The sequence below is a fragment of the Geotrypetes seraphini genome, chromosome 3, assembly GCF_902459505.1.
Source record: "Geotrypetes seraphini chromosome 3, aGeoSer1.1, whole genome shotgun sequence".
NCBI classification, from domain to species: domain Eukaryota; kingdom Metazoa; phylum Chordata; class Amphibia; order Gymnophiona; family Dermophiidae; genus Geotrypetes; species Geotrypetes seraphini.
In genome coordinates, this window is record NC_047086.1 from 209,059,556 (window position 1) to 209,084,995 (window position 25,440).

The window sequence follows — 25,440 nt, forward strand, 5'->3', positions numbered from 1 at the left end:
TGTGGATGTTCTTGAAGGGTTATATGGGTATTGTGTACATGGGGGGGAGTTGGTTTCCTGCCTGAGTCGGGGGTTTGTTTCTTGTGGCGGGTGGGCGTATGTTTGTGGGAGCTACGTTTGTTTGGGGCGGACATGTGTGTGTCTTGCTGGGTATGAGTGCTGGGGGGGAGTATTTGTGTGCCTGGGGGTTGGTGTTTGTTCACTTTTAGCATTATGCCAGTGGGGTTGACTGTATTATGATTGTTTGGCTTACACGCCCCTTGGGAGGCTTCTTGGTGATCCTTTAGGCCAGCTGGCATTGGACTGTGTTACTCCCCGGGTTTGGGGGTTATTTTGTTTCTTCGCTTCGCTCTCCTATGGCTCCTTCGGAGTGTGTGATGGATGGATGGGATGTTCTGCTTGTTTATGATGGGGATGGGTTTGAGGGATTTGGGGCCCTACCTGCATCTTTGTGACTCTATCTTTGTTCCACGTGTGTGGGACGAGGGTTTCATCCTGGTAGGGTTCTTGGAGGGTTTGTTGCTGGGGGGTGGGGGGGGTTTGGGGAAAGGGGGGTGGGTTGGGGAGGGTGGGGGTTGGTATTTGGGGGTGGGGGGTCCTCCTTCACAGGGTTTGCCTCAATTTTGCTGCGCTCTTTTGCTCCATATTTGTTGCATTGTTTTCCTTTGGTGGTCACTGCTACTCTGGGGGGGGCTGGGCCCTTGGGGTAGTTTTCTTTTGGAATCCCTTTTCTTTTCTTGCATCTTTCCTGCCTTTCCGCTGTGAGTACCCCTTTTAGACTTACATCTTGGAATGTAGGGGGGATTACATCGCCTGTTAAGAGATCCAAAATACTTGCAGCTCTACAGCGATATCACTCAGATATTGCATGTCTACAAGAAACTAGACTAACCGATGCTGAACATCTTAAGTTGCGTCGGTCCTGGGTGGGAGAGGTGTATTTTGCTTCCTCATCGGGCCGTCATGGGGGCATTGCTGTGTTGGTCCGCAAGTCTTCTCCTATTGGTGTCCAGGTTCTGGATAGGGAGCCCGACGGCAGATCCCTGCTCTTACGTCTTACCTTGGGTGGGCGCTCATATCTTTTGTTAGTGGTTTATGGGCCCAATTCTGGTGAATCAGCCTTCTTGCAGCGGTTGCTCCAACTTTGTTCTCGTTTCCCTGGTGATCCTCTATTTCTCCTGGGTGACTTTAATTTGGTCATGGCTCCTGATCAGGATAAATCCGGATCTCCTGTTTCTTCCTTGGGTTCTAAGGGTCACCTTCTTTCGGATTTTTGTGACTCTCTTTCGGTTGTAGACCCTTGGCGCCTCCTACACCCTGAAGTCCGTGATTACACTCATCTTTCTCGTGCCCATGGCTCTTGGTCTCGCTTGGATTATATCTTCTTGTCTTCCTCTTTGTTTCCTTCCGTTCGATCGGCTGAGATAGGACCTCTGTCTATATCGGATCATGCCCCTATATGGATAGATGTTTTCTTGGATTCTTCTTACCTCCGAGCGTCGTTCTGGCGGTTTCCCTTCTATCTTGCACAGGATATGGAATTTCGTACCTTTTTGCAGGCCCAATGGGATGACTATTCCGCGAATAATGCTTCCCACTTGGACGATCCTATTTTGTTCTGGGAGGCTGGGAAGACGGTGATTCGAGGTCATATCATTTCATTTCTGTGTGCCCGTTCCAGGCGTATTAATCAGGGGATTGTTACTCTCGAACGGGCCTTGCGTTTGGCGAAGCGGTCCTTTTCTCTTCACCCTTCCCAGGAGACTCGTGACTGTTATCTGTCTACCCAGGTGGCCTTGAACTCCCTTCTTCATTCTCGTTTTCAAAAATGTAAAGCTTTTTACCAGCATCGTTTTCATCGCTATGGGAATAAACCCGGCCGCCTTATGGCTCGTTTGGTTAACGCTAAGACTGGGAGGAAACCAATTTTGACTTTACGGACCAAGGGTGGTGGAGTGGTGTCCCAGACTTCTGAAATCTCCGGGGTTTTATTTGATTTTTTTCGTCGGTTATATGACGCTTCGGAAGATGCTTCTTTGGAGATGGTGACGGACTATCTTCACTCTTCTGGGCTCCCTCGTTTGTCGGAGGCTTCGGTTTCTTCGCTTAATAGTCCGTTCCGGGCTGCTGAATTGGAATCAGCTATTAAATCGCTCCGCTCTGATCGGGCGCCTGGCCCAGATGGGTTCTCGGGTGACTTCTATCGGATCCTTTCTCCTTCTCTTTCTGGACCCTTGTTGGCATATTTTAATGAAGCTGTTACCCGGGGTTCCTTTCCGCGCTTTGCGAATGAGGCCCTTATTACCTTACTTTTGAAGCCGGGTAAAGAAGCGGACTTGCCTGGGTCCTACCGCCCCATTTCTTTAATAAACGTTGACCTCAAGCTTTTTGCTCGCATGCTGGCGGATCGTCTTGCTCCTCATTTACCACAGCTTATACATGAGGATCAGGTTGGCTTTGTTAGGGGCCGTCAGTCTGTACACAATGTCCGTAAGGTCCTTTTTGCTCTTGCCCAGTGCCAATCTCGCCAAATTCCGACCTTATTTGTTAGCCTAGATGCCTCCAAGGCGTTTGATAGTATTCATTGGTCGTTTATGTTTCGTACCTTGGAGTATGTGGGGCTCGGGGGATTCTTTTTAGATGCGGTAAGTTCCCTTTACTCTAATCCGCATGCTTCTTTGCTGGTTAATGGGACCCGCTCGGATTCTTTCCCTATTCTTCGTGGAACCCGGCAGGGTTGCCCTCTTTCCCCTCTTCTGTTTCTTCTTTCTTTGGAACCCTTGTTATGCACGCTTCGGGGATTCGCGGAGGTTCGAGGTCTCTCAGTTGGCGATTCTGAACTTAAGACTCTGGCGTATGCAGATGATCTGTTCCTAATTCTTACCCACCCTGAAGATTCTCTCCCGGCAGCTCTGGATCTCATTTCTGAATTTGGGTTTTATTCAGGGTTGTCTCTTAATTTGGATAAATCCATGGCCTTACCTTTTCCGCCGGATTTACGCACTTCCTGGAGGGGTGCGTTCCCTCTCCGTTGGGCTGATTCCACTTTAAGGTATTTAGGGGTTACGATTCCGTTCGATTTATCTGATTTGTACAGGTTAAATGTCACGCCGCTGTTTCAAGCTTTACACAATAAGTTGCACCTCTGGGAATCTCTTCCTTTCTCGCTTTTGGGCCGGGTACACTTATATAACATGCTCTTAGTTCCCTGTTGGCTTTATGTTTTTCAGGTCCTTCCCCTTTATTTGACTTATCGTGATGAGCGTAGAATAGAGCGCCTAGTACAGAAATTTCTTTGGGCTGGTAAGAGACCACGTTTGTCTTATAAGCGGGCGGCGACTCCCTGGTATAGAGGAGGTTTGGGCTTATTGAATCTTCGTTATTTGACAATTGGTTGTGGCATGCGACATATTAATGACCTCTTTCGGGGTACTTCAGCCTTCACTAACACTTCTCTAGAACTTTCTTGTTTTTCTTCTGCTCACTTTAGTGCCTATCTGCATTCTATCCCTTCTCTTTTACCTGAATCTCTTTCTATGAAAGTATTGCATCGACCCTTGCGGAAGGTTTGGCGTTGGGTCTGTAAATTTCACACTCTTTCTTCCTCTGTCTCTCCCTTTCTACCTCTTCGCTTTAATGGTTCTTTTCTGCCTGGGATTGATGGGCCGAGTTTTGTTCGGTGGGAAGCAAAGGGCATTCACTATCTATTTCATTTGGTTAACGATGATGGTACACCTAAATCTTTTGCTCAATTGCGAACAGAATTTGATATTCCCCCTTCCGATTTTTTTGCTTACATGCAAATCCATCATTACATTTCTTCCTTACCTCCTAGTTCCTTACAAGCCTCATGCCAGGAGTCGTTGTCTACGGCCTTTACCATTGGTTCGCAGGAGCCGGTCCCTCTCAAGTTCCATCATCGCCACTTGAAGGATGAATGCCCTTTGTTTGACCATTCTCGGCTGCGGGATGCTTGGTCTTGCGATCTTGCTGTAGACTTGCCTTCGGACATACTCCTGCAGGCTGTCCGACGTCTGCCAGCATTTCGAAAATATACCACCTTTTGGGAGCAACATTTTAAATTGATTTTTCGTTTATTTATCTCTCCTAAAAGAGCTTATTTGGCTCATTTTCGTTTAACTGCTGCCTGCCTTCGTTGTCGGGCTCCGGAAGCCAGTTTGGGACACATGTTTTGGACTTGTCCTCAGGTACAGCATTTTTGGACTGCTATCTTTGCTTTTGTTGAGACTCTTTGGAATGTTACCATCCGCAGTTCCCCTTTGATTTTGTTTGGGACTATTCCTCACTACTTTCCACGTTCCAAAGGGGTTGCAGCTTTCCTCAAGTGGTCTATCCTGATTGCTTTGAAATGCATCTTGCTGAAATGGCTGGAAGCTGAAGCTCCGGACTATTCCCTTTGGAGGAGCCGCATGATTGCTCTCTTGATGTGGGAGCGACGGGATGTGGCTGATTTGTCCTCTCGTCAGGGCCGCCTTTTCCAGACTACTTGGGAACCCTTCTGGACTACTTTGACCCCTCTGGCTCGTAGCCGGATTCTTAATTGATGCTTTCTGTACTGCTAATTCTTTGCTTACTTTTGTGTGGAGTTTATTCTTTATTTATTTTTGGTAATTGGAAGGAGGACCCAGGGGTGGGATTGGGTGGGGGAGGGGTGGCTTGGGTTGGGTGGTGGGGAGGGAGGCTATTTGGGGGGAATACTTCAAACTCTTTTGAGCTGGTTTTGTTCTTGTTGTGGCATTCTGTTGTCTTTCATGATTGCTCAATAAAATATATTTGAACATAAAAAGGATGGAGTTGGTCCAGAGGAAGGCTACTAAAATGGTGTGTGGTCTTCATCATAAGGCGTATGGGGACAGACTTAAAGATCTTAATCTGTATACTTTGGAGGAAAGGTGGGAGAGGGGAGATATGATAGAGATACACATGTAAATACACATGAATCGAGTCTCTTTTGTTTGAAGGGAAGCTGATTCTAGAACAGTAAGGGAGGTAATTAAGTAACCCCTTTTACTAAGATGTAGTAGATGTTTCTACCGCAGTCTGTCGCACTACATGCTCTGAAACTCATAAAATTCCTATTATCGTCGGAGCATTTATCACCCCTTAGTAAAAGAGGGCCTATAATATTACTACAAACCATGTATATATTTTCCTGGGTGTACTTATAGAAATCACAGATTTGTAACATTGTATAAGATAAGCTGCAAACTTTTGTATTCGAGACACATTTTTGTACAGATAATGTTTTGATGATACTGTTTTTTGTCATGTTTGTATGTATCAAAACTATGTATGTTTTATTGTTATTCGCTTAGTTTTTATGTGGAAAAGAAATTTTTTAAATAAAGAAGCTTTGTTGCTAAGGCAGAGTCTGCAGCAACTCGTCCCATCTCCCCCTGCATTGCATTAGTCAGACATTCCTAAGGAAGCTCAGCCAGTCAATAGGCAACAAGGAAATGCAGAACAGAAGGATAATAAGCCAGTGTCTTTGTATCTACTAGTGCTGCCCGATTCAGGAAAAAAAGTTTTGATTCGATTCGATTTGATTCAGCCTATTGAATCAATTTTTCGATTCGATTCGATTTTCCTGCCCAATTGGGTGTTTTTTTGTTGGTTTTTTTCAAACATCCTGGTGGGTTTGTTTTATAGCCTCTTCACCCCTTTTATAGCTTCATCTCCCCTTTTGCCTTCTCCTAACCACACTGGCGCTGTGGTGTAAACAAAATAAACAAACAAAAAAGACTTTTCCTCTCTCTGTTAAATCCTAACACACGTTTTCGGTATAATACCAGCTCTGGCAGGATACACATTTCAAATCTGACATACTGTACTTACAAAACAGAAAATAAAATTATTTTTTTCTACCTTTTGTTGTCTGGTCATTATTCAAATCTTGTTGGTCCCCGGCTCTGTCTTCTGATAACTTGCTTGCCAGGGTCTCCTTCTTTCTTCTTTCTCCATGCTAACCATCCATCTTCTATCTCTGTCCTCCCCTTCTGTTTCCCTTCCCTTCCTTGGAGGTCTGGCATCTTTCCTTTTTTTCGTCTCCATCCACAGATCCACCTTTTCTCAACTACCCTTTCATCCTGCATCTCTCCCTCCTTCCCCACCACCACAGGGTCTACCATATCTCCATTTCTTTTCCCAACTACCCTCCTGTCCAGTATCTCTATGCCCCCCTCCACACCATACCTTGTGTCCAACTTCTCTCACTTTCTGTTCCCTCCCTCCCTAAATCCCATTGTCCACCATCTCTCTCCCTCTCCTCTGATTTTAGACCCATTATTTCTTCCCCCCCCAAGTCCGGCATATGCACGTATATTTGAACCCCCCCTTCCCGCCGTCCCTCCTTGTACTTTTACACCAGGGCCCCCCTCCCCTGAAAGTCTGTCCCCCCCTGAAGGCCTGACCCCCCCGAAGGCCTGCATCCCACCCCTAAAGGCCTGCACCCCACCACTGAAGGCCTGCCTGTTCCCCCTGAAGGCCTGTACCACCCCCCAGAGGCCTGCACCCCCCCAAAGGCCTGCACCACACCCCAGAAGGCCTGTCCCCCCTGAAGATCTATACCCCCTGAAGGCCTGCACCGCCTCTTGAAGGCCTGCCTGTCCCCCCTGAAGGCCCGTATCCCCCTGAAGGCCTGCACCCCCCTGAAGGCCTGCACCCCACCCCTGAAGACCTGCCTGCCCCCTGAAGGCCTGTACCAACTCCTTCCTGAAGGACTGCACCCCTCCCTGAAGGCCTGTGTGTTCCTCCTGGCCTCCCGCGCACCATTTACCTACTAGCAGCAGCATGCCGCGATCCTGCATCTGATGTCAGAGGAGGGGCGGGACTGCGGCAGAGGAAACAGCTCCGAAGACCTATAGCAGCTTGCAGAGATCGCTAGCCCCAGCAATCTTCTCTGCAGGATGCTGCTAGTAGGTAAATGGTGTGCGGGAGGCCAGGGGGGAAGCTGGACACCAGCGGGAAGCCAGAGGGGAAGCTGGACACTAGCACTTCCTGACTGACCCTACCCCCCTCACCCTCTAAAGCAGGTGTGGCAGCAGCTGGCCAGCAAGTGGGGAGGGTCAGTTACCTAATTGGGAAGCCGAGTTTTTTATGTTTTAAATCGATTCGAATCGATTCACCCGAAGTGAATTGGTGAACCGATTCAAATTGTGAATCGGGCAGAACTAGTATCTACTGCTCCCTTCCTCTAACGAATGTTTGAGGACTACACTAACAGCACAGGACTTAAGGTTAATATCTCTTCACCTATTGGTCCTGTCTCCTCTGCAGCTTATTGGCTGCCTAACTAGAGTTAACATATTTAGCACTGTAAAATCATAGACGCATGGCCCGCCCTTCTGCCCCCAGCCCAGTCTTGTTCTACCTCTGTAGGGTCATGAAATGGTTAACTGTTGTTTAAAATATTGCTCTGGCCTACATAGCTGAAGAAAGTGTACAATCTATTGACTTCATCTGCCTGAAATGTATGTCCCTACCTTACCACATTGTAAGCTAAATAGATAAGAGTTTGAGCCATGATGTACCCTGCCCTTCTGTACATTTAACTGTAAGAGTTAAATAAGTGTCCTGCTAGTGACCTGCTAGTGTGAGCTTAGAACCAATGAGTGTTAAGAAAAGTAACACGTGAAAAGCTTTTTCTAGAATTCAGTTGTATAGCCAGAAAAATGAATAAATATCTCTGTAACTTCCTGGTTTCGGCACTTATGAGCCAGCTTGGAGCTCAGGGGTCCAGCATGCATGCTGTGAATAAAACTCTTGTACTTTCTTCGCGCCTCTGACTTTGTGTGTTCAAGTGACCTTTCATTTGGCTTCCGCACAGGGACTTGAAGGTCTCTTGACCACTGGTTATTCGATTGGTCACTTGTTTCTGGTCCTACGGCTGATGTATCTGCTTAGCCGGCTGCCTTCCTTTTGGGGGGTTGGCAGACCTCAGGACGTTGGACCGCTTCAACTGACTTATCTAGTCTAAGTTTAAAGTACAAGAATCTGTATCAGTTTAATTCTGTCCTGGAGTGGCCACCATCTGGTAAGTGGGGATTGATCATCCCTATCCTGTCTCTCGTCTCCTGCCTAGTAAGCCTCGTGATCTGTCGCTGAAGTTGTGGGAAAGGATTCTAGGAAACTGTTATTTTCTGGTTGAGTAACTGAACTGAAATCTGTTGTGTTTTGTGTGTTTGAGAGTGTCTGAGACGTCCTTGAGGACGAAGCGAGTGTGGACCTGTTAGTACTGCGTTTCCCTAGTCTGGAGACGGGCAGGGCCAGGAATTCAGGGAAGTGTTTTTGTTCTCCATTGCACAATGGGGGGATGTCTGTCTACCTGTAGGGATCCCTTGATATGTTAACTAATTTTAAAAAAGGAATTTGTCTTTGATTATACTTAACAAATAAACCCTTATTTGTCTGTGCCAGTCAGAATGGCCGATATTTGGTGTGGGCTGGCCCCCTCTGGCTCCCTGGAAGAGGACATAACCCGTCAGGTTTTTATGCATTCTTTTGCTGTCAGTTAGCCCCTTCCAGTCAGCCAATTTTGCATTTCAATGGGAAAACCCTTCCACTGGACAAACCTCCCAAGTAACCTGAACTCGTCTATCCCAGGGCTTTAAAATTAGACCCACTCTATTCAGCACCACACTTGCTTCAGACCTTGCCAATTTCTTCCCTTCATCTGATTCCTAAGTCCTGCAGTATCCCGGGTTCTTTATGAGTTCAGTCTGTCCAAATGTATCAGTGAAGTTTTAAACTGTCAGTTGTTCACAGCATGAGAGGAGAGTACTTTTTCTTTTGTACTGATAAGGGCCATGAAGTGTGTAGCACTTCAAATGCGGTTTCTCCTGAAACAGATAAGTGGTTTTGCATTTGAAATTTTTGGCTATGTTATATATGTATATTTAGAAATAAATATAAACGAAAAATATGATTTCTGGAACTTATATTCCATGCTAACAAGAAGTTCTTTGTCCAAATTTAGTAGTTATTTGTCTAATTTAAAAATTCTGAAAAGGACTACATCTGTAATTTGATCTCTTTGATCTTTAAGCAACTCTCTCTCCTTTGTGAAATTCTAGGGGGAGTAAGTCTCTACTGAGACCCATGTTGATTGTAAAAAAAAAAAAATGAACAATGTTTAAACTTGTGAGTACAGTAAAATCTTGGTTTGGGAGCATAATTTGTTCCAGAAGTATGCTTGTAGTCCAGGGCACTCGTGTACATAAATATACATACTTGTATTGCAAGCCCTTGCTCGTTTGGAACAGTCACTGCATTTCTGCAGCGTCATATAGAGAGGAACCATTGGCTCAGTTGTGAAAATGTGATGCTTCTATACTGTATGTATGTGTATTGCAAGACGTTGCTGGTATTAGCAAGTTAAAATTTAATCATTGCTTGTCTTATAGAACACTTGCAAATCAAGTTATTTGCAATCCAAAGTTTTACTGTATATTCCAATCTTTGTTTTGTATTTCTTTTTATAAATCATGTAAGCGTAGTATAAAAATGTAGGTTTAGGTAAGAATGTAATTTTTAGGAATGCTTTTATATGGAAATAAATATTTTTGCCAGTCAGCTGATAGTGAAGGGACTGTTGCTTTAGAGAGCGCTTGTGTCAGGCTACCCTGCTTAGTGGGTGGATCCAAAACTGCATTTTACTTAATTTTTACAAGTCAGCTCTTTGGGGTAGGAACCTGATACAGATAGTGGGTCTGCCTTTTAAATTTTCTGTGGCCATATTTCCACTGATTTCAAGTATGCCTTCCTCGTGTCACCTACCTTGACTTTCAAATCTCCCAGGGTACCAGGTCCCTTCCTACACCCGTGTCCAGGCTGTCTGTAGTCTCCCTGTCCCTGATAACTGCAAGGCTCTGAGCACCTTTCTCAGTATTGCAGGATACTGTCCCATCTGGATCCCTGATTTCTCTACTATTGCTCGTCCTCTGTATGATTCCACCAAAGGCGCTGACTCAACCCCTTTTGTCTGGACCCAACTTCAGGAGCGGTCTTTTCGCTGCCTCCAAAAACTTCTGACTCAGGCCCCTGCCCTCTGGCACTTCCGCCCAAGAAGCTGAGCTTTATGCCCTCACTTCTGCCCTGCGATATTCTGCTTCTCTCAGTCTTGCAACATCTACACTGACTCCAAATATGCTTTCTTTTCCTTGCATTCCCATAGGGCCATCTGGAAATATCGAGGTTTCATTACAGCCTCCGGCTGCCTGATCCATCATGCTCCCCTCATTCTTGACATTCTTGAGGCCGTACAACTACCCTCACGTATTTCTGTTAAGCACTGCCATGCTTACAGACGCGTGACGGACCTTGTCTCTCGTGGCAATGCCCTTGCCGACCGCACAGCCCGAGCTGCCAGTCTCTGCCCCCTCCTTCGGCTCCTCTGTATACAGTCATTCCTTTTCTGGACTCCCTTGCACCCCAGTGCACTTCTCAGGAACAGACTTGGGCATGCATTATTTTGGGCCAGTCTGTCCTAAAAGGGGGGGTGGATACAAAATGCGCCAATTCAAGTGCCAATCCAGACCCACACACTGATACTTCAAACACGAGCATTGTGGGTACCCTCATAGTTATTCCTCAACACCTGGCCCTCACGATTGTCAAAAGATGCCATGATCTGGCACACTCTGGAGAACCCGCTATGCAAATGACTCTCAAGAAACATTTCTTTATCAATCACCTTGATCAGCTAGTCCGGAATATGGTCAGACAGTGTGTTGTCGGTTCTAGAATAAAATCCCCAATCAGATGACTGCCAACTTATTGGAATACATTCGATGCAGGTCCTATCTGTAGATTTTACCCACATGCCCATTTCCCGTTCCCTCAGTCACTTCCTAGTCTTCACAGACACCCTGACTAGATGGGTCAAAGCCTTCCTTACTTGCATTGAACGTGCCAGAGATGTAACCAAACACCTCCTGAATAATTCCGTGCTTTGGTCTCCCTGTTTCCATAGGCAGTGACAACGGCCCCCGCTTTCATTGCCGATGTCGTCCAACAAATTGCTCAGGCTCTCCAAATTGAATAGAAATTATGTGCTGCTTACCATCCTGAGAGCTCTGGTCAGGTCGAAAGAATGAACAGAACTCTTAAGACCCTTCTCACGAAATGAATTGAAGAAACTAATCTGTCCTGGCCTGTCCTGCTGCCTTCTGTTCTTTTTCAGATTAGATGCACCCCATCTAAACCCACTAAATTGTCCCCATTTGAGCTCATGTTCAGCCGGCCACCACCCATTGTGAACCCAGATTCTGGTTCCTTTGCTACTCTGGGATCAGATATCCTCCAGAGTCAGGTCCAATCTTTAGCTAAGGCCCTTCAAGAGCTCCACAAATGGGTCCTGGAAAGGGCCCACTATCGATAGTTACACAAGTCCATGGGTATGTCCCTGGAAATACAGTATGGCTAAAACTTGGAAGTCAGACCCCCTGAAACCTAGGTGGATAGGTCCTTTTACTGTCCTAATTTCTTCTCTTACAGTTGTCAAGGTGTCCGGACATGAAACTTGGTTCCACTACAACACGGATCTTCAGCTGAAGCTTTCTAAGACCTCAAAAGTTCTGAATATTTACCATTGTACTTAGCAGGTGTTCTGAATATAATTATTTATAAGTGTTTGAGTTTAATTGACTGCCTGTGGTTCACCACTGCCTTTAGCAAGTGTCTTGAGTATAACTGTTTGAAGTTTTCTAAGTTGTGCCTGAAAGAAAAATGAGCTTCTTATGTTAACATTATAGGCGCCTTTTGTCTTATATATATTTGATATTTGTGTTGCCCTTACTTATGCTTCTTTCTTCTGTAGTTCTTTCCTATTGTACTTAATAAGTGCCCCTAGCCTTTTGCCTGATGTTTGTTTGCAAGAAGGAGTTAAGTACAGAAAGTGTCAAACATTTGAGGGCATTTTCTGTTTCCAACCTACTGGCGATGAAGTTTAAAAGTGGGCGGAAATCTGCATTGATAATGTTGAGGGTCCACTTATCAACTAGACTCTTATTGTAGACCCCACTTGCCCGGTGTCTTTGTATTGTGATACAAGTGTGTTATTTGATGTTTCTCAAAGTCATGGTACTACCCCTAATACAGTTTTGTGTGGCTCCCTAGATTGACAGCGTTATTATACCAAATGTGCTAAGTATATATGTCTGTATAACCTGATGCCTTTAAGAACTGCCCCTATGAGGAAACCTTCACTAATGGTGGAGCCTATCCTTTATGAGAAAGTGTCTTGTGGGCCACCTACAATAACCCACACAAATATCCCCCTAATACCCCCTCTGCCTCCCTTAGGTCCAAGCTCTGGCCCCTTGTGTACTACAGGTTATTGTAATCCCATGGTTTTCACTGACCCACATAACTGCAATGCCAATGTCCAAGTCCAGAAGGCCAGAGATCGCATGGTATTGTATATTGATGGTAAAAGGTGAGACCCAGGTACTGTTGTATATGTCCGAATTGTATCCCGCTCATGTGCTCCTGTCTATCATTCTTTGGTGTTTCCCCAGTTTTATGAAATTATGAAAGTAGATACTAATATCCTGTAATCACTAGAAATCTGTTTATACAGTTTGCTGAAATTATAGGTCAGACTCTTAATGTTAGCAATTGTTTTGTATGAGGAGGGACTGGTATGGGAGAACAGTGGCTATGGGAGTCAATGCAGCTGGACATGTTAAACCTGACTTCACAGACCCTCACTTTTACGTCAGGTCCACGACCTTCACGATGGGCCTTGTGAACCTCCATTGTTGCTTCCCGCTGTCTTCAGCGCCCTTCAGACACTGCTTAATGGAACTTCCTATGAATGATGGTCAGCTCCTGATATTTGATACTGGCTCTGTGATCTGTTTGCCTACTCTTGGTTGCCTGCTAACTAGACTGGTACATGTGTGCTTTGCATGATCCGTCCCAGCTTCTTCCTGTTACCGCTGGCCGATGGTGAACACCTGGGAGCCCCTGTATTCAACACCAGGGGTCGCCAAAAGTGGTCTACTTCCACCAATTCCCTTAAAATAGGTGAATGGGGTGATGACTGTCCTGCAAAATGGATCATTGCTGCTTATGGACCTGCCACATGGGCCGAAGATGACACCTGGGGCTATCGGACCCCAATCTATATGCTGAACTGCATTATTCGTCTACAAGCTGTACTCGAACTGATAATTATTGAGACCACCTGAGCTTTGAGTACCATTGTCAGAACGAATGCTAAAATGCACACTGCTATCTATCAGAACTGCCTAGCTCTAGACAGAAGGTGGTGTCTGTGGTAAATTCAACCTCTTCAACTGCTGCCTTGAACTTGAGTAAAATGATTGAGGACGATGTGGATCATATCACCAAACTGGCTCATGTTCCTGACCAGACCTGGCGTGACCTTATTGCAGACTGGATCTCTGGTACCTTCAGCTCCTGGTTGCCCTCTGGTTCAGCACTGAAGATCATCTTGCTGGTTGCCGCCCTGTCTTCTCTGCTCCTTTGCTGCCTGCCCTGTGTGGTCCCCATAGCCATAAAGCTGCTCCACTGAACTATGGACTCTGCTGTCAACTGTTCCACTGCTGCATTGGCCCTTGCCCTCTCCCAGTATCGTCCCTTACCCACTGGGGACCCCGACTTTCCTGACCCCTAACTTTATTTTGTCAGGCTTGGCTCCTTAGGTATGCCAGCCTGAAAGGGGGGAATGTAGGGTCATGAAATGGTTAACTGTTGTTTAAAATATTGCTCTGGCCTACATAGCTGAAGAAAGTGTACAATCTATTGACTTCATCTGCCTGAAATGTATGTCCCTACCTTACCACATTGTAAGCTAAATAGATAAGAGTTTGAGCCATGATGTACCCTTCTGTACATTTAACTGTAAGAGTTAAATAAGTGTCCTGCTAGTGACCTGCTAGTGTGAGCTTAGAACCAATGAGTGTTAAGAAAAGTAACACGTGAAAAGCTTTTTCTAGAATTCAGTTGTATAGCCAGAAAAATGAATAAATATCTCTGTAACTTCCTGGTTTCGGCACTTCTGAGCCAGCTTGGAGCTCAGGGGTCCAGCATGCATGCTGTGAATAAAACTCTTGTACTTTCTTCACGCCTCTGACTTTGTGTGTCCAAGTGACCTTTCACCTCCAACCTCACCCCGGTCTGCCTCCAGCCCTGTCCCCACAAAGCATTGTCTCTTCTTTCCCAACCTCTGAGCCACGTCTGAAGATCCCCTGAGCATATGCATATGTGTGTGACGTCATTCATACATGCTCAGAGGCCTTCCAGACACGGCCAGAGCTCGGGACTTTCCAGAACCCAGACAAACTTCCAGGGTTTGGAAAGTCCATCCAGGCACCCAGACAGTCCTCTAAAAAGAGGACATGTCCAGGTTTTCCCAGATGCCTGGTAACCCAATGCCTAAGGAATGTCTGAGGAATACACTAACAGCACAGAAGCCAGAACAACTGCAGTGTAGATAAGGGGTTGTCAGGGAAAGAGAGGTGGAGGGAAGAGATATGAAATGTAAAAGGAAGAACAGAGTTGAAATGAATGCAAGCTATGGAAGGCATGGACAGTGATAGTTTCAAGTTTCAAGTTTATTATAGATTTGATTAATCTCTTATTCAAAATTCTAGGCGATGTACAAAACAGTAATATTACAAATTTCTGGTGGAAACAAACCAAATAAATATGACTAACCTGACCGAACATATACTACAGAAGGGAAAAATGGGGAAAGAAATACAAGTTATTGATAGTAAATAAGACGAGTAAGGGGAAAAAACAATAGGAGGGGGAGAGCAGCCCATTGGTCAGACATTCCTAAGGAAGCTTAGCCAACCACATTTTACAAAACACAGCAGTCCGATTAATTTTCAATCTGAAAAAGATCAGATCATGTCACAGAAACATAGAAACATGATAGCAGATTAAGGCTAAATGGCCCATCTAGTCTGCCCATCCACAGTAACCATTATCTCTTTCTCTCTCCAAGAGATCCCACGTGCCTATCCAAGGCACTCTTGAATTCAAAGTCTCTGTTTCCACCACCTCTTCTGGGAGACTGTTCCACGCATCTACCACCCTTTCCGTAAAAAAGTATTTCCTCAGATTACTCTGGAGCCAATCACCTCTTCATCCTATGCCCTCATTGCAGAGTTTCCTTTCAAATGAAAGAGATTCGACTCATGCGCATTTACATAACCTAGGTATTTAAACATCTCTATCATATCTCCCCTCTCCCGCCTTTCTTCTAAAGTATACAGATTGAGATCTTTAAAACTGTCGCCAAACTCCTTATGATGAAGACCACACACCATTTTAGTAGCCTCCCTCTGGACAGACTCCTTCTTTTTATATCTTTTTGAAGGTGTGGCCTACACAATATTCTAAATGAGGTCTCACCAGAGTCTTATACAGCGACATCAATACCTCCTTTTTTGCTACTGGCCATACCTCTCCCTATGCAACCTAGTGTCCTTCTAGCTTTCGCCGTCATCTTTTCAACCTGTTTGGCCACCTTAAGATCATCACATACAATCACACCCAAGTCCCGCTCTTCTGTCGTGCACATAAGTTCTTCACCCCCTAAACCGTATCATTCCCTCTTGTTTTTGCAGCCCAAATGCATGACCTTGTATTAAATTTTAGATGCCAAATTTCAGACCATTCTTCAAGCTTCGCCAGGTCTTTCTTCGTTATTCACACCATCTGGCATGTCTACTCTATTGCAGATTTTGGTATCATCCGCAAAGAGGCAAATCTTATCCGACAACCCTTCAGCAATATTATTTATTAAAATGTTAAGAAGAACAGGCCCAAGAACAGAACCTTTAGGCACACCACTGGTAACATCCCTTTCCTCAGAGTGATCTCCATTGATCACTACCCTCTGTAACCTTCCAATCAACCAGTTCCTGACCCAGCCCGTTACTCTGGGACCCATGCCAAGGGCATTCAGTTATTTATTAGATGACTGTGTGGAACACTGTCAAAGGCTTTGCTAAAATCTAAATACACCACTTCTAGCGCACATCCTTTATCTAATTCTCTGGTCACCCAGTCAAAGAAATTGATCAGATTTGTCTGACAAGACCTACCTCTAGTGAATCCATGTTGCCTCCGGTCTTGTAATCCACAGCATTTCAGAAACTTGACCATTCTCTGGTTTAAAAATGTTTTCATTAATTTACTTACCACAGAAGTTAGACTTACCGGCCTGCAATTCCCTACTTCTTCCTTACTTCCATTTTTGTGGAGAAAGACCTCATCCGCCATTCTCCAGTCCTCCGGTACCAATCCCGACTCTAGAGACTCATTGAAAAGGTCAGTCAGTGGAGCAATCAGAACTTCCCTAAGTTCCTTCAGCACCCTCAGATGTACACCATCTGGCCCCATCGCTTTGTCTACCTTTACTTTAGATAGCTCCTCATGAATACAACCCTCTGAAAATTGATCAGGGTCTACTACTGCCCCATCCCTATTCATGTTTGTCTTCTGCAGTCCCGCTCCCGGCACTTCAGCCGTGAACAAATAACAGAAATATTTGTTAAGCAATTCAGCCTTTTCTTTATCAGCTTCTACATATTCTTCCCCTTCACCTTTGAGCCTCACAATGCCACTTTTGCACTTCTTCCTATCACTAATAATGTATATCTAAAAAATGTCTTGTCTCCCTGTTTTACCACCAGTGTCAGATTTAAGTTTGGTTGTCTATGTTATAAAATCTTACATCTGAGTTTCCAAGTTTTATTAAAAAAATTGATAAAAACGCTTATACAATTTCACCTGATTATCTTGTGGATCACAACGCCCAAGACGTAATTGTAATTTGTTTGCTTTTCTATCGGTAAAGGGTCATTTATACAAGAGCTATTTTCAATAACTCCTATCTTTTCAGGTAGCTTCTTGTGATAAAGAGTTTGTAAATCTGTTAGCTCTGTCTCTTACCAGCAATTCAATAAATTATTGAAAACCTACTTATTTAAGAAATTTTTGTAATTTCTAGGTCATTTGTTTTTATTGTCACTGTTTCTTTTTTTGTTGTCACTCTTTATTCATTTTTAAAACTCACAATAAGTGTAACATAAAATACAATCATTTATACTTTAACATCACTTAATATATCATCAAATTCTAACTCGCATCAAATATCCCCCCTCCCTTATACCCAACAGTTATTCATAAGCAAAAGAAATTATAAAATATTCCCACTCCCCATCCCATCCTGGACGTGTATGAACAAAAGGGAAGAAAATGAATATTTATTCTATGCAGTAATTTTCAATCTTTACAGTATCTTGTTAATGGCTCCCAAATAACCTGGTTTCTTAAAAATTCCCTGCTGTATGGCAATTATCCTTTCCATTTTGAATATGTGACACAGAGTTCCACCAAAAGCTATAATTTAGCCTATCCCAATTTTTCCAATTTTTCATAATCTGTTGTATTGTAAACCCTGTCATAATGAGTAGAAGCTTATTGTTATTAGAGGATATTTGGCTTTTTGCCCTCATTGACATGCCAAACAATATGGTGTTGTTTGGCAATTGTGAAAAATCAAGCAGCTTACCATCTGAAATAATATCATCCAAAGTACGTATACCCGCCTTCATCCAATACTTCCAGATGACCTTAAATCCGCCAATTTGAATCTTGGAGTTCAGCCATAGGGTCTGATGAGTTGATTTATGAACTGAAATAGGTGTTAAATTATTCACATATTTTAAGGTTTTCCATGTATCTACTAGGATTCTATTATCCTTATATAATCTAGGCATCTTAAACTCAACACATGACTCAACTTCAATGGTGACATGAGTTGCCATTCCAACCATGGGAGATTTTCCATGAGCTCAGGGGAGGATCCAGTACATACCCTGATGCAAAATATAGGCTTGATGGTACCTATAAGAACATAAGAACATAAGAAGTTGCCTCCGCTGAGGCAGACCAGAGGTCCATCTCGCCCAGCGGTCCGCTCCCGCGGCGGCCCATCAGGCCCATTGCCTAAGCAATGGTCCCAGACTATCCCTATAACCTACCGCTACTCTTATCTGTACCCCTCAATTCCTTTATCCTCTAGGAACCTATCCAAACCTTCTTTGAAGCCTTGTAACGTGCTCCGGCCTATCACAGCCTCCGGAAGCGCGTTCCATGTGTCCACCACCCTCTGGGTGAAAAAGAACTTTCTGGCATTTGTTTTAAACCTGTCTCCTTTTAGTTTTTCCGAGTGCCCCCTTGTACTTGTGGTTCCCCGTAATCTGAAAAATCTGTCCCTGTCTACTTTTTCTATACCCTTCAGGATCTTGAAGGTTTCTATCATGTCTCCTCTAAGTCTCCGCTTCTCCAGGGAGAACAGCCCCAGCTTTTTCAGTCTGTCAGTATATGAGAGGTTTTCCATACCTCTTATCAGTTTAGTTGCTCTTCTCTGGACTCTCTCAAGTACCGCCATGTCCTTTTTGAGGTACGGCGACCAATATTGGACACAGTACTCCAGATGCGGTCGCACCATTGCATGATACAGTGGCAGGATGACCTCCTTTGTCCTGGTCGTGATACCCTTCTTAATGATACCCAACATTTTGTTTGCTTTTCTTGAGGCTGTGGCGCACTGTGCCGACGCCTTCAAAGACGTGTCCACCATCACTCCCAGGTCTCTTTCAAGGTTACTTACCCCTAGCAATGATCCTCCCATTTTGTAGCTGAACATCGGGTTCTTTTTCCCTACATGCATGACCTTGCATTTCCCTACATTAAAGTTCATTTGCCATTTTTTGGCCCATTCTTCTAGCGTCATTAGGTCCCTTTGCAGATCTTCGCAGTCTTCCATGGTATCAACCCTGCGGTAGAGTTTGGTGTCATCCGCAAATTTAATAACTTCGCAATTTGTTCCTGCCTCCAGGTCATTAATAAATATATTGAACAGGAGCGGTCCCAGCACCGACCCCTGCGGAACTCCGCTCGTGACCCCATGCCAGTCCGAGTAATGGCCCTTCACTCCAACCCTCTGTTTCCTGTCCGCCAGCCAGTTTTTGATCCATCGGTGGACTTCCCCTTGCACCCCGTGTCTCCACAGCTTTTTAAGCAGTCTTTCGTGCGGTACCTTGTCAAAGGCTTTTTGAAAGTCAAGGTAAATGATGTCAATGGATACCCCTTTATCCACCTGTCTGTTTACCCCCTCAAAGAAGTACAATAAGTTTGTGAGGCATGACCTACCCTTGCAGAAGCCGTGCTGGCTCGACTTTAGCTGTCCATTGTTTTCTATGTGTTCACAGATACTGTCCTTAATCAGTGCTTCCATCATTTTTCCCGGGACCGAGGTCAAGCTCACCGGCCTGTAGTTCCCCGGGTCCCCCCTTGAACCCTTCTTGAAGATGGGTGTGACATTCGCAATTTTCCAATCCTCCGGGATCTCTCCAGTTTTTAAGGATAGGTTACATATTTGGCGAAGTGGCTCTGCTATTTCGTTCCTTAGTTCCTTGAGTACCCTTGGGTGAATGCCGTCTGGACCTGGTGATTTGTCGCTCTTTAGTCTGTCTATCTGCCTGAGGACCTCCTCTTGGCTTACCTCTAGTTGGACCAGCTTTTCATCCCGATCCCCATTTACGATGTCCTCCGGTTCCGGAATATTGGATGTGTCCTCCCTCGTGAAGACTGACGTGAAGAACTTATTTAACCTGTCTGCTATCTCTTTTTCCTCTTTTACCACTCCTTTTTTGTCTCCATCATCCAATGGCCCCACTTCTTCCCTTGCCGGTTGCTTCCCCTTCACATATCTGAAGAACGATTTGAAGTTTGTTGTTTCCCCCGCCAGTCTCTCCTCATATTCCCTTTTAGCTTTTTTAACCACACGGTGACACTCCCTTTGGTGTTCTTTGTGTTCCTTTTGGTTGTCCATTGTTTGGTCCTTTTTCCATTTTTTGAACGATGCTTTCTTGTCACTTATCGCCTTTTTTACTGCAGTTGTTATCCACGCTGGGGTTTTTTTTCGGTTTTTTTTGCACCCCTTCCTGAATCTGGGGATGTACAGGTTCTGTGCCTCTTGCATGGTGCCCTTGAGTAGGGACCAGGCTTTTTCTACAGACTCCATCTTCCTTTCGCTACCGTTGAGTTTCTTTCCCACCAATTTCCTCATGCCATCATAATTCCCTTTTTTGAAGTTGAGTGCTGTCGCTGTTAGAAAGTTAGAAAATTTACCCCACCCTCCGCAATTGGTTTTTGTAGAGATACCTTGCTGCTTTCCCCAGCCAAATAAATTTTGTCAGAATACTATTTAATTTCTTATAAAAGGACCCCTGAAAAAACAACTGTAACATTCCCATTTGGTAACAAACCACAGGCAGAATCATCATCTTAACTGTTTGGACTCTCCCCCACCAAGACAGATGTAATAGGTTCCAATGCTCACACATTTCTGTGACCTTCAGCAATAAAGATTTTTCATTTACTTTCATAGTTTCTTCCATTGTACTTTTTATCCATATACCTAAATATTTTATACCCTCTTCCTTCCAGAGAAAAGGGAATGTATCAAATAATCCTTTTGTACAATATACATTTAGTGGAAGAACCTCTGATTTGCTCCAGTTTATTTTGTAACGAGAGAATTTTCCAAATCTATCAATCAGATCTAGTAAATGCAGAATGGTGGTTTCAGGATTCCTCAAATGAAGCAATATGTCATCTGCATAAGCAGAGACCTTGTATTCCAAACCTGTAAAAGGAATACCCTGTATCTCCTCTGCCTGCTGAATAGCCAATAACAAGGGTTTCAATACAATGTCAAAAAGCAAAAGAGATAATGGACACCCTTGTCTAACTCCCATTTTAAGACAAATACGTTCAGAAAAATTATTATTAACTTGTCTTTAAGTCCGTTACATTAGCGGGTGCTAGAATATATGCCTGTTTTTCTTTCTTTCTGTCTCTTTCCCTCCCGCTGTCTTTCTTTCTGCCTGTCTCTCTCTCCCTGTCTCCTCTTGTCTGTATTACATTACATTACATTAGGGATTTCTATTCCGCCTGTGCCTTGCGGTTCTAGGCGGATTACAATAAAGATGATATCTGGACATTTCCAGTAGAATTACATTACAGGAGGAGAGTAGATTACAAGTAACAGTGAAGAGTTACAATACATTCAACATCGCAGCAGATATAACATAGCCACGGATTATAATAAGGAAGATATCTGGGCATTTCCCATAGAATTACATTACAGGAGAAGTGTTAATTACAGGTAATAGTGAAGAATTACAGTACATTCAATATCACAGGAGATGTTACATAGCAACTGAGTCAATTTATTACTGGTGGAGAACAAGAATTACAATATATTCTAGATTACAAAAGATGTTACATGAGATGAGTCAAGTTTCTTCGGATGGAGAGTAGCATCATATGCCTATAAGTGGAGGCGTATTTATTGTTTTGATGATTGCATGATGTTGGTTAATTAATGTTGATGATATGGACAGTAGGGGTGTTTAGTTTGGGTTGGATAAAGAGATTCTATTCCCATAGGAATTGGTTGGGAACTCATTAGATGGCGGTTTAGATTGATGGGAGATATTTTTTGTCTCTCTGTCTGTCTCTCTCCCTGTCCCTGTCTTTCTTCCTTTCTTTATTTCTCCCTCCCTCCTGCTGTCTGTCTTTCTTTTTATCTGTCTCTCTCCCTGCCCCCTATGCAGCAGCAGCAGCATTTCCCTCCCCCCAATTTCCTATGCAGCAGCATTCCCTCCCCCTCCATTTCCCTGTGCAGCATCATTTCCCCCCTACTTCCCTGTGCAGCAGCAGCATTTCCCTCCCCCCCACTTCCCTGTGCAGCAGCCACAGCAGCATTCCCTCCCCCACCCCACTTTCCTGTGCAGCAGCAGCAGCATTTCCCTCCTCCCACTTCCCTGTGCAGAAGCCGCAGCAGCATTCCCTCCCCCTCCACTTCTCTGTGCAGCAGCAGCAGCAGCGGTATTTCCCTTCCCCTCCACGTCCCTGTGCAGTAGCATCAGCAGCAGCATTTCCCCCTTCCCCCTTCCCTTCCCGTGGTCTGGCCGGCTCCCTTAGTCCCTTGCTGGAGTTATTTTTAAGTTTAAAGGTGCCACGGCAGCTCCTCTCACGATCCCCGTCTGCATCAGAAGCCTTCTCCGATGCAGGTGTGGCTTGTGATAAGAGACACCGCAGCACTTTTGAACTTAAAAATAAACTTTTGGCGCGGAGTGTAAGGGAGCCGGCCAGACCGCACAACATTACCTTGGGGTCCGCGAGTGTGGGGCCATTGTAAGCACGCATGCACACTCCTGTCGGCCACGGATCTACAGATCATGCTCGAGCAGGAAGGGGTAAGAGGTCCACGTTTTACCCCTTCCTCTCTCGAGCTGCTCAGCCGACTGCAGTCGATTACCATGCTTGAATTTTGCTGGGAACTGGAAGCCACGCCTTGATTTTCAGGCTCTGCCTGCAGAACCGGCTGCACTTTGCTTTCCCATCCTCTCACCTCTTTACCAGGCCCAGCTCATTGGCTCGTCGGGCTCCCAGTTGAACCAATCAGCGAACAGCAGCAGTAGCTTAATGGGTAGTATAGGGCAGACTGATTCGGGCAGGGTAGAGTTCTCGGGGCTGGGAGCAGCGCGCGCTGGCCTTGCGATTCTCTGCATTTCTTGCGGCAGGTAAGTCTTGATGTTTCTGCACCCCTTCGATCCTATGTTCACATTTTCTTCTGGTCGGAGACCGCCACAAAAAGAAGAGATGAGGCAGTGGCTCAGTGTGCATGCGCGCTTAGCGTTTTATTATTATAGATGTATAATCTTGCATAAGGGGAAGTATACAAGGCTTGAATCATTTGTATAAATCCTGAACCAATACCAAACCAATCCATTGCCTGATATATGAAGGTCCATTCCACACAATCAAAGGCCTTCTCTGCATCCAAGGATACAGAGAAGGCCGGTTTCTCCATAGTTTTTGTTAGATTTAACATGTGAAAGGCCAGTCTGGTGTTATTTGATAAATGTCTCTGAGCAACGAAACCCGTTTGGTGCATACCAATAATATAAGGGAGAGCCTTGGCCAAGCGCAAAGCCAATAACTTAGCCAAAAGTTTTCCATCTACATTAATCAAAGAAATAGGCCTGTAATTTGAAACCAACGTAGGATCTTTATTTGGCTTCGGTAAAACTATAGTTAAAGATTCTGCCATAGTACCTGTAATAGAACCTTTAATCAGTTGATCCTGATATCTAATATAATAAAACGGTAAGCCGCGCATGCACACTTCCTATGTGTGCGTCCGTTTTCCATGAGCTGTAGCACACATAGGAAGTGCGCATGCGCGGCTTACGCTCTGGCCTCACAAGGCAAGACAAGTTGATGTCGGCCGCGGCGGCTGTTGGCCGCACGAAGCTCTCTCTCTCTCTTCCTCTCCCCCCCAGGCGGATGTCGACTGCGGCGGCCCGAAACGGATGTTGGCCGCAGTGGCTGCTGGCCGCCCGAAGCTCACTCTCTCTCTGGCGGCCCGAGGCAGATGTTGGCCGCGGTGGCTGCTGGCCGCCCGAAGCTCTCTCTCTCTCTTCCTCCCCCCCCCAGGCGGATGTCGACCGCGGCGACCCGAGTCGGATGTCGGCCGTGGCGGCTGTCAGTGGCTGCAGGCCGTTAATATAAGTAGGCCATGGAGTTCAGCAGGAAGGTATGGAGGGGAGGAAAATACTGCACAGGGAAGTGGGGTGGGAGGGAAATGCTGCAACACACGGAAATGGAGGGGCATAAAAGGGGTTGATGGACAGGGGAACAGGTGCTGATTAACAGGGAGGGGGCAGAAAAATGAAGACAGGGGGAACAAGGGGAACAGGAAGGAGGTGATGATGGACAGGGGGAGGTAAAACACAGGGAGAAGGGCTTCTGCTGGATAAGGTGAGCTGTGATGGGGTGGTGGAGGACACAGGGGAGGTAAAAGGAAGGGAGAATGGACAGGGGGAGCAGGCAAGGGGTGTAGTGGACAGCCAAGGGGGAAAAAAAAAAGATAGAAATACAGAAAGCAGCTAAGGAGAGAGAGAAAAAAATAAAGACAGACACACACACATATATTCTAGCACCTGTTAATGTAACGGGCTATAAGACTAGTAACTTTAATAAATGAGGTAATAGGGTAATTTGAAATGATTTGTAAAACTCTACAGTGAACCCATCACCACCTGGAGCGGATCCAACTCTAAGGGACTTCAACGTTGTTTGTAGTTCTTTCATTGATATAGGCTCCTCAAGACTTCCTTTTATATGCTCAGGAATTTTTGGTCCCTTAATTATTTTCAAAAATTCTAAACCTTCTAGTTCCTTATTTGAATAAGTCTCGGAAGAATATAAAGCTTTATAAAATCTTTAAAATTGTTTTAAAATCATTCCAATTTGAGAATGAGTTTCCCCATTCTCAGCAGTGCTAGCCACAATTTTTACTCTCCTTTTTTTAGCTTTAAGGTGGTTAATTAATATTCTCCCCGCTTTATTCGAGTTTCCATAATACAGAGCCTGTTGAGTAAACAACTCTTAACTAGCCATTTGAGAGGAAATCTCATTGTATTTGTATTTAACTTTCAAGAGGGCCTGCAAAGTATTTTGTTCCCACTTCAAGGCCAATTGTGACTCCAAGTCCTTAATCTTTTGTTCCAAATTAGAGAATTCCAATTTAAGTTTTTTACTAACATGTGCTGGATATGAGATATGAATATGAGATAATTTGCCCTCTTATGGTAGCTTTGAAAGCATCCCATAATGTTTCTAAAGAGATTTCCTCTGAGGCATTGATGTGAAAATATTCATTCATTTTTAATTGAAATTTTTCAATAACGTTAGAATCTGCAAGCAATGTACTTATTTAAGATATTTTTGTAATTTCTAGGTCATTTGTTTTTATTGTCACTGTTTCAATTTTCTTTTGTAAAACACATAGAATTCCTAAGGTACTACGGTATATAAATACATTTTTATGTAATGTTATAGTCTGCATTTTTATGTAATGTTATAGTCTGAAAATACTGACTATAATTAAGGAAGAAACTAAGGATTTTAACACTGATGTTGTTATCCATCTGAGAACAAATGACCTGGCCAACAACTCCACACTTGCAGCACAGAAAGCTTTTCGGGAGCTTGGTGAGGGCGTGAAACCTTTTGTAAAGACTTTAGCTTTTTCTGAAATACTGCCTGCATATGGAAAAGGAGAGCAAAGAGTGAAAAACACAGAGGACTTTAATAGATGGCTCAGAGCCTGGTGTCATCAAGAAGGCTTCAGGTACATAGGAGGATGGGGAAATACATGGAAGGACAAGAAGCTATATTGCACTGATGGGCTACATATTACTACAGCAGGAAAAAGAAACCTTGCAGAGAAATTTAGACAATATTTTTCTAGGCATTTAAACTAGAAGGTGGGGGTGGTGTATGTACGAAGGA

The 25,440-nt window shown here is 44.5% G+C and overlaps 1 long non-coding RNA gene across 1 annotated transcript in view; it reads right to left on the bottom strand.

Annotated features, from left to right (window-relative positions):
• The window catches only part of LOC117356441, an 85,740-nt gene that overhangs the window by 46,308 nt on the left and 13,992 nt on the right, over nt 1-25,440 (bottom strand). The window lies entirely within an intron of this gene.